This window comes from Peromyscus leucopus, chromosome 3 (assembly GCF_004664715.2).
Source record: "Peromyscus leucopus breed LL Stock chromosome 3, UCI_PerLeu_2.1, whole genome shotgun sequence".
In the NCBI taxonomy this organism is placed as follows: domain Eukaryota; kingdom Metazoa; phylum Chordata; class Mammalia; order Rodentia; family Cricetidae; genus Peromyscus; species Peromyscus leucopus.
In genome coordinates this window covers 87236561-87255165 of record NC_051065.1, presented here as the reverse complement: position 1 = coordinate 87255165, position 18605 = coordinate 87236561, and the positions used below count along the sequence as shown (strand labels likewise).

General features: G+C 46.3%; 1 pseudogene; it reads right to left on the bottom strand.

Annotated features, from left to right (window-relative positions):
* Positions 1-3852: 3852 nt before the first annotated feature.
* Positions 3853-4691, bottom strand: LOC114684875 (annotated as a pseudogene).
* Between the last annotated feature and the right edge of the window lie 13914 nt (positions 4692-18605).

The window sequence follows — 18605 nt, the reverse complement described above, 5'->3', positions numbered from 1 at the left end:
GTGTGTGTGTGTGTGTGTGTGTATGGAAATGTCACAGTGAAACTCATGCCTTCTGTCTAAGCAAAATAGTAATTAAAAAGAGTGATCTCAGCTCCTCAGGTGGAAGGTGGAAGGAAGGAAGAGAAGTGAGCGGTTCTGATCCTATTGTGACCGGCGCTTGCAGGAGGAGGAGAGGGAAGACAGCTTTGCCCACATACACACCTGCCAGGTTTCATTGCTTGACATTAGCCTGTCTGTACTGTTGAAAATCTTTACAGAGAGAATTTAGAGGAAACTGACCAGAAAAATAAGACATGAGATGTTACTTGTATCGGTGGTATTTTGTACTGTTTGAATACCAAGGAAGAACATATTAGTGGCAACTGATTCAAAATAGGCAAAATATTGCCTGCTGATCGTGTGAAAATGCGTCTCCTGAGCTAGAGGCGTAGCTCGGTGGCAGCTCCCTGACCTAGCAATTTGATTCCCACCATGACGACGACGAACAAACCAGAAAAGTAAAATGCACTGAAATGTCCCTTTGCATTTCAAATCTTGTCTGGTCAAAGTGCTAGTTTTTGTTCACTTGTTCGATTGGCTGTTTGAGATGGACTTTTATTATATGGCTGTGGCTAACCTTGAACTCTCAGCAGTCTCCCTGCCTTGGTCTCCAACGTGCTGGGATTACAGGTATGAGACACCACACTCGGCTCAAAAATGTGTTAAATCTGAAAAAAGAATATTTTCAAGACTGAAGAAGAGACCGAGGGGGCTGAGGCTAGCAACTTTGTGTGAAGCTGTCCCTACTGAGTATTCCTTAAGTGTAATTTCTCACCGTCTTTGCTCTGTATGAGTGTGTGTGTGTGTGTGTGTGTGTGTGTGTGTGTGTGTGTGTGAGTGTGAGAGAGAGAGAGAGAGAGAGAGAGAGAGAGAGAGAGAGAGAGAAAGCGCATGCACACATAATTCAGAAGACAGTTTAGGAGAGTCCTGTCTCTTTGCTCTACTCTGTGGGGTCCAGGATTGAACTGAGGTCATCCAGCTTGAGAAGGCAGGAACTACTGCTACCTGTGAAGCCGTCTCTCCAGCCCTGACTGAGATTTTTGTTGTTTTTAAAAAAGAAAATCTGTGTGCATGAGTGCTTGTGTTTGTGTGTATATTCGCGAGTGTGTATATGTGTGTGCCTGCAGAAACCAGAAGAGGGTATTGGATTTCCCCAGGAGCTGGAGTCACAGGCAGTTGTAAGCCACCAGATGTGTCCTGAGAACTGAACTCCAGTCCCCTGGAAGAACAGCAAGTGCCCTTACCCACTTTACTGGGGATTTTTAAACTGTAATCGATGGTGTCACTGAAGGTTGCACTCGGTTTTCCCTCAGCTGTTTTCACCTATAAACTACGGATCGATCGCACTGGTTGTAGGGGAGCAGATCACAGGCTTTCTGTAGCGGAGGGAGAAGATGGGACACTCTAACCAGGCACTTGATGTGATCTTGCCAACAAGACTTGAAGGAAGAGTGGAGATGACGTTTCAGATTCTGCAAAGATGGAAGGGACAGAACACAAGCCCCACACCTTTGTCACGGCACTTTCTCTGCTGTTCCCAAACGACAAAGGATTAAGATGAGGGGGACCAGAGTGATAATTTCTAAAATATTTCTTTCTAAGCCAGAAGAGACACTTTTTTTCAGAGAGTTGTGGGGCTGGGTGGTGGCGCACACCTTTAACCCCAGCACTCAGGAGGCAGAGGCAGGCGGATCTCTGTGAGTTCGAGGTCAGCCTAGTCTACAGAGTGAGATCCAGGACAGCCAGGGATACACAGAGAAACCTTGTTTGGAAAAAAGGTGAAGAAAGATAAGAAGGAGGAGGAGGAGCAGGAGGAGGAGGAAGTAGTGGTGTCACATGGATTATACGGTCCAGTCACTGTCCACAAATGTCCCCACCACTCCTTTGACATTATGATTTGCTGTTTAAGATGCTGACCTCACTTCTTCCCAAGTCATCAGAATAAGTAAAAACCATCTTTTGGCACAAGTATGGATGACTATTAACCCATCGGTTATCAGGTAAGACTTTCTGGGAACCACTGCCCAATCGCCTCACCAAGATGGCCAGTGAGGGGCACCAGTACTTCCTCACCTGTCCTTCAGAGGGGAGTGAGGGGGGATGGGAAGCACACACCTCTCGGCAGAGGAAGTAATGAAGAGGGCGAGTTTTGGTGTGCCTGTGAACGAACAATCATGCACAGTTATAGAAAGCGAGGCTTTCACAAGGCCTTGTGTCTGTCATCACCTGGGCTGGGAGATGGAACACTCACCTGAGCCATCCCTCTTCCTCAAGACGTTTCCCCATGCCAACTCTGAGAAGCATAAATAAAGACCACTGGGAAGAGCTTTGCTGGCTGACCTTTAACCTGAAATGAAAATAAAGCTTGGAGAATGTCGTCCTGACTCAAGGATGACAACTCCTTCTCTTACCTGATGACAAGCGCCTGCCAGACCTCGCAGTTACCTTTGATTTAGCTGGAATGGCATCCCCACACATAGCAGAGGTCTGTCCTGTAATCCTTCTGAAGCTTAGGTCAATTTGATGGTAACCCGAGAGCCGTTTCCTGCTTCGAAATGATGTCACTGTCTGTTAACACATACTAGAGTGGCCACCGAATTCTCTCTTAGGGCAGCAGAGTAGTGGAGTTGGAGCTGGCTAAAAATAAACATTATGTGAGCTTTCAAAATGCAAAAGGAGGTTTGAATCTAATACACCAATAAACCCCTAAAAGATATCTCAACAGATGTTTTCAAAGAGCCCAGAGGATTTTATGACTCAGAAATCTGCACCTCAGAGGTCTGAGAGTTTAGTTTTTGTTCAAATGGGTGCAGTTTTATAACTGGAGTGGAGAATCAGGGACATCAAACCATCCACACCTGTAACTGAAGTTTATTTTACATTTTTCCTTTGTTTTGGTGTTTTCCATTGAAAAGAATGTCCTCTCAGCCGGGCGGTGGTGGCACACACCTTTAATCCCAGCACTCGGGAAGCAGAGGCAGGTGGATCTTTCTGAGTTCAAGGCCAGCCTGGACTATAGAATGAGTTCCAGGAAAGGTGCAAAGCTACAGAGAAACCCTGTCTTGAACCCCCACCCCCACCCCCACCCCCAAAAAAGAAAGAAAAAGATGTCCTTTCTTTTCTAATGGAATTTTTGTTGATGTCTGCTGGAGGGGGCAGGGTATGTGTGTGCCTGCATTGGAGTCCCTCCATATAGCCTGGGGTGGCCTCAGGTTTGGAATTATCCTTCTGCCTCTGTCTCCCGAGTGCTGGGATTACAGGTGGATGCAACAATACAGCACTTCTAATTGATTTGAAATCGTGGTGTTTTTTTTTTTTTTCCCCAATTCAGTGACTTCTTCCCTGAAACTGGCTTGTATCCATACAAGGTACCTCAGGGCTAATATCCAGTTCAGCTAGGTGCTGTAGCGTGCACCTCCAAGCCCATCCCTTAAGAGAAAGCAATGGAAGGATCAGGAATTCAAGGGTATGCTCAATGACACAGTGAGTTCAAAGGCACCTTTGAGATCTAAAGCCGGGGGTGGGGCATTCCATGTGTTTTTCCTAGTTGTACCTCTGGAATAAACTTAATAAATTGAATAGTAATTTGTGTGGGTAATGGAGATTCTTTTCTGTTGTATTTTGCTCAAGGTATTTCCTCCCAAATAGGTTGAGAACCATGGTATTGAGAAGAGGGACCTCAAAACCAGGGCGACTGAGCACAAGCGGGGGGGGGGGGGGGGGGAATGACCGCAACCTGCTCCCAGGGACTGGAGAAAATTCAAAAAGAAAAAGAAAAGAAAAAACAGGGTTGGACTCCATCAGTCTTCTGCGTTAGTCATCCTGGCCTTCATCCTCCTCTCCTTCCTCCCCTTCATCTTCATCCCCTTCCTCATCAGTATCTTCCAAGCCTTCCTCTTCTTCACCATCACCATCATCATCTTCTGCCTCTCCTTCGTCATCCATCTCAGAAACCCAATAGCATTGCAAGGGGTTTGGCTAATCGCCGTCTCTGAGGACCTCTCCTAACTCAGCTGCACCTGCCCCAGAGCGGTCCGTCAACTGGTAAAGCAGCTCTCTGGCTCTTCTCTTCGGCTGCCTCTTCCTGCTGGCCATATTCTGCGTTTGACTTGAGCGCTTTGTCAAATCCTTTCCAGACTTCCATTTGATTTCAGTGGGCTTTGAAGATGGGTCACCACTCTCATTCAGATGGAATTCTTTGGAGAGAACTTTATTTCCAAAGTAAGGATTTTCATCGAAATAAGAATCTATTCTGTAACCGGATTTAATGTCTTCAAATTCTGTCACTTCAGCTCTGGTCAAGTGAAGTAGGGCCTCTTCGTCTTCCTCCCCAAGCAGTGCAGACACGTGTGGACGGTTGACAAATGTTGTTATCCAAAATTTTGGGATTTTGGCCATCTATTCTGACCTCTTCTGAGAAAATGGTTGGCGGAGTTTGCTATATTTCTGTTCGACTTTCAAAAATGTCCTCACTGGCTTGTTCATCAACTCTGTCTGTTTCATGTTGTACTCATTCAATTGCTCTTTCTGCTCTCTTCCTTCCTTCTGCAGGCTGGCAGAGGCCAACTTGTCCTCCAAGTTGGGAGGGGCAGGAGCCGATTTGGGTTTCTTGGGCTGAGGCAGGAGCGCACAGATTGCCATTTTGGGGCCATGGCATGAGGGAAGAGGCCAGGAACCAGAGGCCAGAGGCCTGATGTGCATGTACGTGTGTGTGTGTGTGTGTGTGTGTGCACACGCGCGCGTGCGCTCGCACTTGCACGTGTTAACCAGGAGCTTCAAAACCAGCAGCAGATGGGCATATTTAACCCCAGCACTCAGGAGGTCGAGGCAAGAGGGTTTTGAGTTCAGACTGAGCTTCCCTAACCCATAGGAGCTGGCCTGCTCCTTGTGGAGATGACCAAAAGAACATTGGATTTGGGGTGACTTCACCACAGACCGGTTAAGTTCTTCAAAGAGCAGGAGGTCTCAAGTGTGGAAAGGAAAAGACCTGGAATCCACACAGCCTGGAGGAGAGCACAGGGCATCAGAAATGCTGTCTAAACTGTAATGGGCTGTGAAGGGTGGGCACATCTGGAGCATAAAACACATAACCCGGAGACCTGGGCGCTGCTAATGCTCCTGTCAGATGTGGTGTTCAGGGTTCCTGTGGCTTCCCCTGGGACTGGGCTGTGTCTGGACACTAGGTATCTCAAGTTTTTGACTGCTCAGTTAACTCTCTTACATCCAGCTGTTGTATATTGAGCCCAGTGGAGTGTGGTCTAGCCACTGGGCGTCTCTCATAGGGCTCCATCACACCACCAACCAGACTGTCCACTTCTGTAATACAGTTCAACCAATAACTCAGGCCAAGGCTTCACACTGTGTCCCTTTCTGCTCTATTTCTTATGACCAGATGTTGTTTCCCTGAAACTGACTAGATCAAACCTTAATGTGTTTGTTTTCCGCAGCTGCTTCCTGCTTGTCTTTTTTTTTTTTTTTAAAGACAGTTTCTCGCTCTGTAGACCTGGCTGCCCTGGAACTTGCCTGACTCTGGCTACGGAGTTCTGGGATTTAAGGCAGTGCACCATGATGCCCAGCCCTGCTTGTCTCTAAACTCAGCCAAAGCACGCCTTTCTCACCTCCAGGGCGATCAGTTCCAGGAAACTTCAGAAGCAGATGCGCATGTGACTGCATTTTCCTCCTTCGCGCCCTTCCCAGTCTCTCTCTTCCCTTCCTTGTAGATGGCATGTGTATGTTCAATTTTGAATTGTTCATTGCTAATATATATAAAAACATAATTGCGGTGGTTGTGGTGAAACACCACCATATTCCTAGCACTTGGGAAATAGAAGAAGGATTAGAAAGAAGTACAAGATTATTGCCAGTAGTCTAAGGTGGGGTCATCCTCGTGGATTCCTGGAAACTTCCCCAGCACTCTGTTTCTCCCTATTCCCATGATGTCTTCATTTATCATGGTATCTCTTTCCTTGCTCTCCCACTCTGTCCCTGTTCCGGCTTGAACCTCCCGTTCCCCTGTGTTCTCATCCCCCATCCTTTGCCCTCCATTAACCCCCCCTTACCCCCAGTTTGCTCATGTAGATCTCATCTATTTCTCCTTCGCTGGGCGACCCATGCATCCTTCCTAGGGTCCTCCCTGCTAGCTAACCTGCCTGGAGCTGTGGGTTGCAGTCTGGCTATCCTTTGCTTTACATCTAGTATCCACTTATGAGTGAGTACATACCATGTTTGTCTTTCTGAGTCTAGGTTACCTCACTCAGGATGATATTTTCTAGTTCCATCCACTTGCCTGCAAATTTCATGATGTGATTGTTTTTCTCTGCTGAGTAGTACTCCATTGTGTATATGTACCACATTTCCTTAATCTACTCTTCAGTTGAGGGGCATCTAGGTTGTTTCCCGTTTCTGGCTATTATGAATAATGCTGCTATGAACATAGTGGAGAGGATGCCTGAACCAGCCTACTCTGGTGATCAGATGTCCGAATACCCTAACTGTCATCACAGAGCCCTCATTTAGTGAGTGATAGAAGCAGATGCATAGATCCACAGCCAGGCACCAGGCTGAGCTCCAGGAGTCCAATTGAGAGAGAGGTGGGGGGGGGAGATTCTATGAGCAAGGGACATCGAGATCATGATGGGAAAATGTACAGAGACGACCAGCCAAACTAGTGGAAATGCATGAACTGTGGACCAATAGCTGAGGAGCCCCCATGGTACTGGACTAGGCCCTCTGGGTAAGCGAGACAGTTGTTTAGCTTGAACTGTTTAGGGGACACCCAGGCAATGGGATCAAACCTTCCCTGGTGCATGAGCTGACTTTTTGGAGTCCAGTGCCTATGGTGGGGCACTTCGTGCAGCCTTGGTGCAGGGAGGAGGGGCTTGGACCTGCCTCAACTGAATGTAGCAGGCCCTGCTGACTCCCCATGGGAGACCTTGCCTTAGAGGAGGTGGGAATGGGGGTTGGGTTGTGGGGGGGAAGGCTGGGGAGTGGGAGGAGGGAGGAGAGGGGGATCTATGGTTGGTATGTAAAATGAATAGAAAATCTCTTAATAATAATAATAATAATAATAATAATAATAATAATAAAAAAAGAAGTACAAGATTAAACTCAGCTACATAGCAAGTTTATGGCCATTTTGGGCTACGTGAGGCTAAATCTCAAAAAACAAAACGAAGATTGATTTGTATGTTGCCTTTTTAACCCTATGACTTTGCTAAATTTTCTTGGTTATTGGTACACAACTGTGAGTTCTTTGGAAATTTCCCCAAAGGTAATAATGTTATCTATAAAGAACAATTTTTATTTCTCTTTCTCAATATGTATGCATTTCATCTCTCTATTATTTTTATCTGTTTACTTATTTATTTGGGGGATTTATTTGGAGGTGGGGATAGTATCTTATACAGTAATACAGACTGGCATACAGCTCACTATGTAGCTGGCACTGAACTCACAACAATCCTCGTGCCTCAGCCCCTTGAATGCTGAGATTACAGGTATAAGCCATCTATTTGGTCACGCCTGGCTCTTCTTTCTCTTGTCTAATTATGCCATATTGGATCTCTAGTCTGATTTTGAATGAGGGTGGAAGTGGATACTATTACTTCTCTCCCTCCATCCCCCCAAACTTAGAGGGAAGGCTTGCAGACTCATACTAGTTGAGGTAGGTGCTGGCTGTGTGTCTCATAGAGAACCTGAGAATATAGCTCAGTTGGTAGAGTGCTTGCCTACCATGCATGATGCTCTGATTTGAGTCTATCACATATAAAAATGGCCATGGTACGACTAAGATGAATATGAACACACCATAGAGGATTCTTGCCCAAAACAGGTGGTAATAGATAATGAGATCTGTTGGACATACTGGACACTGGTGGACAAGAGGAGTAGAGTGCATGAGAGGCAATACACAGGACAAGTGAGGGCTCTCTCTGCAGACATTAACCTCTACAAGGAGCAGATTAGCCAGTGAAAGACTCTGATGGCCTACGGATTTGTGAACAAGGACTTTTGACACAAACGAAGCCCATGAACTGGCCAAGAGTTCTGAGATGCCACTCTCTCGGCCAAGACAAGATCGTGTGTGAAGATACTTTTCACAGACTGGTAAGGGAGATAAGCCAGTACCAAATGAAAATCATCCGCAACGGTGATGGTGGCACTCCAGGTTGCGAGGGGTTGCTCCTGAGTGATGGAGTGAGATACACAGGGAGCCCTGTCATCAGAAAAAAGACACCTGCCCCATAAGCTGCTTCTAACTCTGGAGAGGCACCCGCTGCTCTCTTCCCCTCGAGGAGCTCCTGGGATATCCCCAAGTCACTACGGATCTCCTCATGAAACTTCCTCACTTGCTTTCTGACCAGATAAGTGCACCTGTTACTCCCTGGAGGGTTTCTCACTTCGGTGCCCCCCCCATCCCCAAAACAAACACCTCTGCCAGCCAGATTTGCAGCCGGCTGCACTCTGATGCCGAGAACCAAGCTGTAGACAGGAAAACCTGTTGACAATTGCTCCTTACACTCTGAAAGAGCAGCTGCTGGTGATTTTTTTTTTCTTGTGGCTGACCTTGCACCTATGCTAATTTTTGGGAAAATGTCATAAACTACTGTTTTGCTGACAACATAATTAATGTTGCTGATTGGTTTTTGTTTGCGGTGTGACCAGCTATGTTCTAGGCCAGAAAAAGACATCAGCTCCCCTGGAATTGGAATTACCAATTGTTGTGAGACACTATATGGATACGAGAAATTTAACCCATGTTTTCTGCAGGAGCAGCAAGTACTCTTAACCACGGAGCCATCTCTGCAGCCTCTATTTTATTTTTAACTATGCGTCTATATGGGTGGCTGTGTATGGGTATGTGTATGCAAACACCAACGACATCAAATCACCCGGAGCTGGAGTTACAGGCAGTTGTGAACTGATTGACCTATGTCCTGGGAACCAAACTAGGATCCTTCAGAGAAGCAGTACATGCTCTTAACCATGGAGCCATCTCTCCAGCCCCTCAATACATTCTATTCAACATTCTAATAGCAAGGAATCATTTAATAGGCCCCATCCTGGGAGGGCCCTAATTGACTTTCAGTGTATTTGAAACACAAATATATAGGGGAAATATGGGGGGTATCAGAGGATGCCTCCTGGGAAGATGGCATTTGAATTGGTAGCCACTAAAGAAAGATGATTCATTTAGACCAATGTTTCTCAACCTTCCTAATGCTGTGACCCTTTAATACAGTTCCTCATGTTGTGGTGACCCCCAACCACAAAATTATTTTCATTATTACTTCATAACTATAATCTTGCTACCGTTATGAATTGCAATGTAAATATCTGATATGTGACCCCTGTGAAAGGGTTGTTTGACCCCCAAAAGGGTCTCAACCCACAAGTTGAGAACCACTGATTTAGATCAAATGGATAATATGGACATAAAAAGAGACGAGCCGGGCGGTGGTGGCGCACACCTTTAATCCCAGCACTCGAGATGCAGAGCCAGGCAGATCTCTGTGAGTTCGAGGCCAGCCTGGGCTACAGAGCAAGTTCCAGGACAGGCTCCAAAGCTACCCAGAGAAACCTTGTCTCAAAAGACAAAAACAAAAACAAAAAAACAAACAACAACAAAAAAGACGATCTTGTCAGGGAGAATAGAAATGGCAGATGGAGTTGGAAACAGGGGGGTTACTCTAAATCAGTCAAGGTCTTTCTGTTCAGCAATGGGGCTGGGTCAACATATCCAGCATCTGCCAGGGCTCATACAGAGATAATATCTTACGCTGTATAAATCTACATTTGATTTATTATTATTTTTTATTATTTTTTAAAGGTTATTGAGGTTTCTGCACCATTTCAACAAGGGTGGGCAGTGATCCGTGCACAAAGCAAGCCTGTGAGAAGACTGATCGCCCTGGGAAGCACTCTGTTTATCCACAAACACCTCCCCCCATGCACTGCACGGTGTTGGAGAGCCAGGTGACATGTCAGGAGGGACATGTCAGGAGGGATGGCCTGGTGATGCTTCTCTCAACTCTCTCACCCTCCTTTGTTCTCTTCCTTGGTGTTTCTACAGCTCTGGGTCCGCTCGACTCTGTGAGAACGGCACTAACAGAGATCCTGTCAAGGCGTCTCTTTGGGCAGATGTTTGCACCCTACCCAGATATAACCCAGTCTGTTTCAAATCCAGGAAGAGAAATAGGGATAACAGAAGTGCTGGCTAGTTTTATGTCAACTTGACACAAGCTGTAGTCATCTGAGAGGAGGGAGCCTCAGTGGAGAAAACGCCTCCATAAGACTGGGCTGTAAGCAGACAAGCCTGTAGGGCAGCAGAGTTCTCGACCTTCGGGTCTTGATCCCTTTGGGGTCCAATGACCCTTTCACAGGGGCCACATATCAGATATTTATATTATGATTCATAACGGTAGCAAAATTACAGTTATGAAGTAGCAACGAAATCATTTTATGGTTGGGGGTGGGTCACCACAGCATGAGGAACTGTATTAAAGGGTCACAGCATTAAGAAGGTTGAGAATCACTGCTATAAGTCATTTTCTTAGTTAGTGACCAGTGTGGGAGGGCCCAGCCCATTGTGGATGGTGCTATCCCTGGACTGGTGGTCCTGGGTTCCCTAAAAAAGCAGACTGAGCAAGCCATGGGAGCACCCCTTCATGGCCTCTGCATCAGCTTCTGCCTCCAGGTTTCTTCCATTCTTGGGTTCCTGTCTTGACTTCTTTGCTGGTGAACTGTGATATGGAAGCATAAGCCAAAGAAACCCTTTCCTCCCCAAGTTGCTTTGGTCGTGTGTGTTTCGTGGCAGCAATAGGAACCCTGACTAAGACACATGCCTTGATATTGCTGCTTCTGGCTGTCATTCGAAGGGATACTTAAGAGCTGGGAGTGTAGCTCAGTGATGGAGCACTTGCCTAGCATGCATGAGGCCTTGGGTTTGACCTGAGCAATAGAAAAAAAAACAAGTCTCAAATACCAAAAGTACTATAAATGTCCTTTTTTCACTTAACCCAGTGTACCTCACAATCTCATATTCAATAAAAAACGGTTCTGTGGACTGGCGAGATGGCTTTGGGGGTGAAGGCACTTGGCACCACAAGGCTGCCAAACTGAATCTGATTCCTCAAGCCCACATGGTGGAAAGACAAACTGTCCTCTGACCTCCACACATGGACCACAGCACACACATGCTTGCACACACAGATCCCAATTTCTGAATGAATGAATAAATAAATACATGTAATTTTAAAATATCTTAAAACATGGCTTCTATGGTGGCAACTTGCGTCAGTCTCAAGCTCTGAGTTCCAGCTCTAGATCCATTTACGGGTACTAATTGCATAGGTCACACCCTTGCTGCAAAAGCAATCCACCCTTTACCCGAGAAATAAAAGTTGTAGGCAACGTAGCCATATCTTCAGTTAGCATTTTCAGGGAATTTTGAATGCTTCACTTACAGTGTAACATTTCATTGGCAAGTCAAGATTTGATGAGTAACATGGTTTTTATGTTCCCTAAATCACTTAGACATGCATTATGTTTATGTAGAATACACAAAACTCTGGATTCGCTCTCCAGCATAGGACCCCCCCCCCCGTGTGTGTGTGTGTGTGTGTGTGTGTGTGTGTGTGTGTGTGTGTGATAAAATGAATGCTCACTGATGATCTACTAGGGTGAAGCCCTGGGGTATGTCAGAGTTACCATCTGCTTTGTCCAAGGTCACTCACTTAACAAGTGATTCTGCGCTTCAGAGCTGTGCAGAGTGTCAGCAATCCTTCAGATAAGGAAACTCGGGCAGGGCAGAGGATTTACCTATCCTGCCCAAGGTCATACAGGGAGGAAGTAGCTCAGTCCTTGACTCATAACTCCACAAGTTCAGCCTCATCTTCCTGGCCTGACCTCATTTTGCATTTGGTCCAGGAGTGCTAGTGCCCTCACTTCAAAAGATGTTTATTCCATCTTTAGCCAAAGCTTCAGTTCGCTAACGCTTATCATTATTACTTATCATCATCACAACTTAAAGCTGAAAAAGTAGCACAGAGTATATAATATCAGGGAGAGCTTGATTTTTTTTCTTTTTCTTTATTATGTAGCTATGGCTGTCCTGGAACTGATATGTAGACCAGGCTGGCCTCAAAGTCACAGAGATCTGCCTGCTTCTGTCTCCCCAATTCTGGGATTCAAGTTCTGTACCACTACACCCAGGCAAGCTTGACATTTTAACATTGTCATATAATGTTTTAATAAGTATTTGACAACTGCAACACACACGCGCACACACACACACACACACACACACACACACACACACACAGAGTTGGTGAGATAGCACCACAGGTAAACACTTGCCTCAGGAGCCTAAGGACCTGAGTTCGATTCCTCAGACCCACACCAAGGTGGAAGGAGAGAATTAACTAGAAAAGTTGTTCTCCCCTGTGTATCATGGCATGTACACCCACACCCACATGCGATGTACATATGGACATACATAATACGTAATAATTAAAAAACAAAATGAAAATTTAAGAAATGAATTGAAAGGAGCTCTAAGCATGCACAGTACACGCTGTAACTCCAGCACATGGAAGCGGGACAAAACAAGCTGGGGGCCAGCCTGACACACACTGTGAGTTCAAGGCAAGAGGGCTCCATAAAAGACCCTAACCAAGACCCAAACAAAATAACAACAGAAGAACCTTCAGTATTCGGTTAGCATCAGATTCTAAAATGGAAAATGTTAGCTCCGTACTCCATCCACCTATGCTTGTTTTTGTTAAGAATCGCTCCAGCCTGCTTTTGCTGTTAGGTAACCCAAACCCACCCGGAAAACTAAAAGCCACAGTTCTAAGCAGCTGCCTACTTAAACTGACACACCAGCAGAGTAAGACCTGGCCTTTCCCCCGAAGAGATAATTAAGCAACTGGGCTGTTTGGGTTTGTGTCAAGAGTCACCTGTCCCCTTGATCTGTACTTCAGCTAAGGTGCATGATAGGCCTCAGAGGTCATGGGAGAAGTGGCCAGGGCAAGGGAGAAATTGCAGTCCCCCTTGAAGTGCCAAGTGTTTGTTTTCCCCAGGTCGGCTCCTCTGACTTCCTCTCGGGTGAAAATCTACCCTCTGTATTCCTTCATGAAAGTACCTTGGCATTCTTCAACTGCCCTTCCCCAAACTTAAAGGAACGCCCAGCCCGGGACTATGGCTTTCCAAAGGCTTCTGGTGGCATCTTGGAGTCTGTTGGGTTCTGAGACACAATGTAGAGGATTTTTGTTGTTTCTGTGGTTGTTGTTTCAATGTAACAACATGTGTTTTCTGCAGTACAGGGACTTGACATCTTTCACCCTTCAGGGGAACTCCCTACCCATGAACTCTGAATCTAAATACGACATCACTGCCTGATAAGGAAATTACAATCACAGTCACGTTCACTCAAAGTCACAAGGTTTTCTTCTACTCTTTAACAACTTCCCTTTTTGTTCCTCGCCTTGTGGATAGCATCAAGAATTGAAGATCTAGAAGATTCCATGAATGCAGGAGAGGCTTTTATCTGATTTAGGAGTCCTGTCGTTATTTCTATCAGTTTTAAAACGTCCCTCTTATTTTTTCTTTTGTTTCCCTCCATACCACTGGTAATGCAGTGAAACCAGAAATTCTCTTTCACAAAGTTTTGGTACCACCCCTAAATGCCACCCTCCTCAACCCCCCACTCTCCCCACCCCCCACCCCACCTTCCCACCTCCCCACCCCTCCACCTCCCCACTCTCCTCACTCTCCTCACGCCCCATCCTTCCACCTCCCCACCCCCGACCCCACAACCAGGAGCAGAGCCACTATCCTAGGAATTCTGACCACACTCTTATTGATATAAATCAACAGCATTTTTATCCTGATTAATAAGTCAGGAATCTTAGAAACGAGCAAGGCTGTCACCAACAGCTTCCCACACAAAGGGGCTGTAGACACTCAGGTCGATTCGGTAGGATTCCAGGCTTCAGTTCCCCAGCTAGCGTAATCATGAACCAAATAAGACAGTTGCCATTGCAATTTTGTTGTTGTGTTTTGGAGACAGGGTTTCTCCCTGCCTCTGCTCCCCAAATGCTGGCATGAAAGGCATCAGTTGCCATTACAATTAGACGGTGATACTGAGGCAAGCAAGGAGCTACTCCAGTTAGACCTCACTGACTGAAACAAGGAAGCATGGAATTTGGGTTCACAGGTGGCTTGGGCCATGGAAGACAAACTTCCAATGGTCTGATCGTTCTTCTCATAGAGTCAAGGGCAGAAGAGACGTGCTTGATCCTGGCCTCCACAGTTTCTGGTCACTGCAGGCAGCAAAGCCCCTGGGATTCTGCAGACTCCAGTTGCCACCACATTTATGACAATTTCATCTCTGTCCAGAGTAGCTGTACAAAAGATTGCGTGGAAGATGGTGGCTGGGGAGATGGCTCAGAGGATAAAGCACTCCTCACGGAAGCATGAGGACTCAGGTTCTGATCCCCAGAACCCACCAGTCTGGTAAATGCCAGTTGGGCTCCCACCTGCCTGAAATTCTAGTTTTGCAAGGCAGAGACTGGATTCTCAGATCTATCTAGCTAGCAAGACTAGTCATATCGGAGAGCTCTGTTTGGACGAGAGACCCTGCCTTTAATGAGTAAGGTAGAGGGACAGGAGAGGATGATCTTCTCATATCAATCTTAGACCTCCACAAGACCATGCACTTATGTGTGCATGCATATACACATATGCCCACACATATGCAAGCCGCACATACATGGAAAAAAGGAAAAAAGAAAAAAAAAAGGAAAATGGGTCTGCTCATCCAAAGGGGTCTCTTGCTTCCTCCAAAGCAGCTTACATCTAGAGTAAGCTTTAAGGATAAAGGACTTTCTTGGGCCAAATATGGCGGCATCTGCCTTTAATCCCAGCACTCAGGAGGCAGAGGCAAATGGGTCTCTGTGAGTTTGAGGCCAGCCTGGTCTACTACATAGGGAGTTCTTAGTCAGCTTAGGCAACAAAGTGAGACCCCCGTCTTAAAATTAAAAACTGATAATAATGATGATGATGATAATGATGATAACAATGATAATAATAGACCTTCCTAACTTCACTTTTGACTCTAATACCAAACTCCCTTTCCCTCTTCCAGAAGGTCTACCCCAGGTCCAAACCAGAGATAACTTTCACTCTACGCAGAAGAAACAGGTTTGGATATAGTACCAGCACAGGAGACAAAATTAAGGTATCTCCTGGGCAGCATATATTCTGGCTTAAAAGAGAACGACTAAGGCCGGGCGGTGGTGGTGCACGCCTTTAATCCCAGTACTCAGGAGGCAGAGGCAGGAGGATCTCTGTGAGTTCGAGGCCAGCCTGGTCTACAGAGTAAGCTCCAGGAAAGGCCCAAAGCTACACAGAGAAACCCTGTCTCGAAAAACCAAAAAAAAAAGAGGAGTTTGTTTAAGGAGATCGCAGGGAAGCCAGAAGTGGGCCCTGCAGCTTCTGCCTACATCACTCTCGGTGTCCTTCTGAGGGTCTAGACAAGGAAATGGTTATGACAAAGAGTTGACTTAGGCCCACATTGCACACAGTTCTTTCTGGCTTAGAATGTCACATGGCAATGAGAAGCCGCTAGGATAGACGGAACAGCAGGAGTTCGGAATCCTGCGACAGTGTGTGCTCTGCAGTGCATTCTCTGGCATCTTTTCTCTTTTCCTTTTGGTACTGGGGATCTTTATCGGAACTTGTCACAAGTAATTTATGAGGAATCGGTGTGATTGAATGTATCAGAAGGATGTCATTGGGCTTCTGTGCTTTGATACGACCCAAAGATCAGTACGTCTCTAGTCTTCCGGTGGGCTTGAGAAGACGGAAGTGTGAGAGGGAACAGAATAACCTGAAGGATGTAAAGAGACTGTTGGGGTAGGTTCAGTTTGCATGTGATCGCTAGGGTAGATGATCAGAACTTCTGGTTTTCTTTTCTTCTTAAAATTTTTACGTCTATTTTTTATTTTAGTGTGTGTGTGTGTGTGTGTGTGTGTGTGTGTGAGAGAGAGAGAGAGAGAGAGAGAGAGAGAGAGAGAGAGAGAGAGAGAGAGAGAGAGACCATGTGCAAGTGAAGGTCAGAGGACAGCTTCTGAGAGTTAGTAGGTAGAGTGGGTCTCAGGGACGGAACTCAGGTCAGCAAGTTTGGCAGCAGGTGTCTTTTTTTATGTCTTGCCAGATTTTCTGTTTTTTCAAACATCTACAATAAAGGACATTTTGTTGTTGTTGTTGTTTTGAGACTGGGTTTCTCTGTGAAGCAGTCGTGGCTGTCCTGGAACTCACTCTGTAGACCAGGCTGGCCTTGAACTCACAGAGATCTGCCTGCCTCTGACTCCTAAGTGCTGGCATTAAAAGCATGTGCCACCATCACCCAGCAGATAAAAGGAGATCTTGATGTGTTATTTCATTTTTAGTTGTAAGCAAATGTATATAGAACTGAAACAAAAAGGAAGAAAAAAAGAAATAGAGAGAGAGTGTGTGTGCTAGGTGTGATGGCATGTGCCTGTAAGGGAGAGGGAGTCAGAGGATTACAAGTTCAAGGCCAGCCTGTTCTACTTATCAAGATGCTGTTGAAAACAAAATGTCTGGGGGAAGAGCTCAGTGGCTAGAATGCTTGCCTAGCGTGCACCAGTCATGAATTTGATTGCCCAGCACCACATAAAGTGATATGATGCCCCGTGCTTGGGGCCCGTACTGGGAGATGGAAGCAGAAGGCTCAGAGTCATTCTTGGTTTTCTATTGAGTTTGAGGCTAACCTGGGCTACATGAGACCTGTTCTAAGCAAACCAAAATAAAGAACCAACCAATCAGATTGGGAGTTCCAGCCTCTAACGGGGTGTCCCCATCCACAGCACTGGGTAGAAACCCTTCCCTGCTCTTGAGTCACAGGCAGAGGTCTTTTGCTGCTTCTTCCACCCCACTCATCCCTGGGAACTCCCTGGCTCCGTTTCTGTGTGCGGCTCACTCCAGCTGAATGGTTCTTACCGCACCCCCCGCCCCCGCAGCCGCCCCCCCACGCTGGCCCCGGCCTCACTCACACTGCTTTCCCTCCGGGTTCCTGGTGAAATGTCACCTCCTCTGAGAGGTCCTCCTTCTGCGCACTATTTTATATGAAATACTTATTTTCTTTCCCGCCCGAATTATGCCTCTCATGACCGTCCTCTCTGTAACTGTTAGTGGCGCTTACCCTTGCCTCCACCACTGTGCAGCAGAGGCCAACAGAGGAGTGAACAGGGAGAAGCCCCGTTGTCTCTGAAGAGGGCACTGTGAACAGCATTATACTTATGTGTGCAGAACCTGATTCCACAGGGGAATTCAAGGTGGCTTGCAAAAATACAGACAACGCAAAGAAGAAAAAGTAAGTAAGCAAGAAAAGATAGAGCTAGGAAAGCTGAAGCAGGTAGAAGAGGGGTCACCTATTTACAGGGTGGAGGGCTGGCCATACTGCTAGCGGCCTGTTACCAGCAACCTGGAGAATCGGAAACAAAAGGACACAAGAGGAGAAGGGCATGAGAAAAAGAAGTTACCCACAGTCCAGTGGTTTGTAGGTTTTGCAAGGTCTATGAAATTAAAGCCAACTCTGTTGGGTCTGAGAAAGTTAATCCTGTTTCTACGAATTGAAAGAAAACTTTAGCATGGAATTTTCTGAGACGTGGTCTCACTTTGTAGCTCAGGCTGGCCTCGAACTTCCTATGACAATCCAGGCTAACTAACCTCTCTGACTTGTAGAGATTCTCCTACTCCTGCCTCCCCAGTGCTGGAGTTACAGGAGTGTGCCACCATGCCTGTCTCCTTTCTTCAAAAAAACAAAACCAAAAAACTTTTTAGTTAGCATACAATACATTCACCTTTCATTGTGAATGTTTTCATACATAGCTCACACACACACACAACACACACAACAACACACACACACACACACACACTTTATGTTATACTTTGTTCTCATCTGCTACTCCCACTGCACTCTCCTCGAGTATCTCTTTCCTGAATAGTTCTTCTATCTGCTTTCATGACACCTACATCCCATTACCCCTCTGGTTCCCCTTAGCAAGGATCTTAATATTTTTGTTTCCTTGTTGATTTTTTTCCTGAAAGTGGTCAGACCGAGGAAAATAACATCAAAGAACAGGACAGAGTCTCCTTGTCCTTTGGAAGCTTGTGTCGTAGAGGAAACAGGGCCCAGCTATTTATGAGGGCCCCATGCACCCCCACACTCTGTTGCCTCTTCCTGCTGGAGGACTAAATGAATTGCCCAAGGAGACACAGTTGCCTAGTTGCCAGCAGGCTGAACCAAGAAAATGAGTGCTCAGCTAAGGGCCTATGGCCTTCTACCAAACCCGCCCGTCTAGATAACCAGGTGCTGGAATCCAGGCCCCGGAGGACCCCACAACCTTTGCTTATCAGTTAAAATCCTCCAGTTCGAATGAATATCAAAGGGAGCCTCCAGGGAAGTGAATGGTTCTGCAGGGCGGCTCGCCTGCTGAGAAGATGTGAGAGGCGGCCCCTCTCCCGCTCTCTGCCTG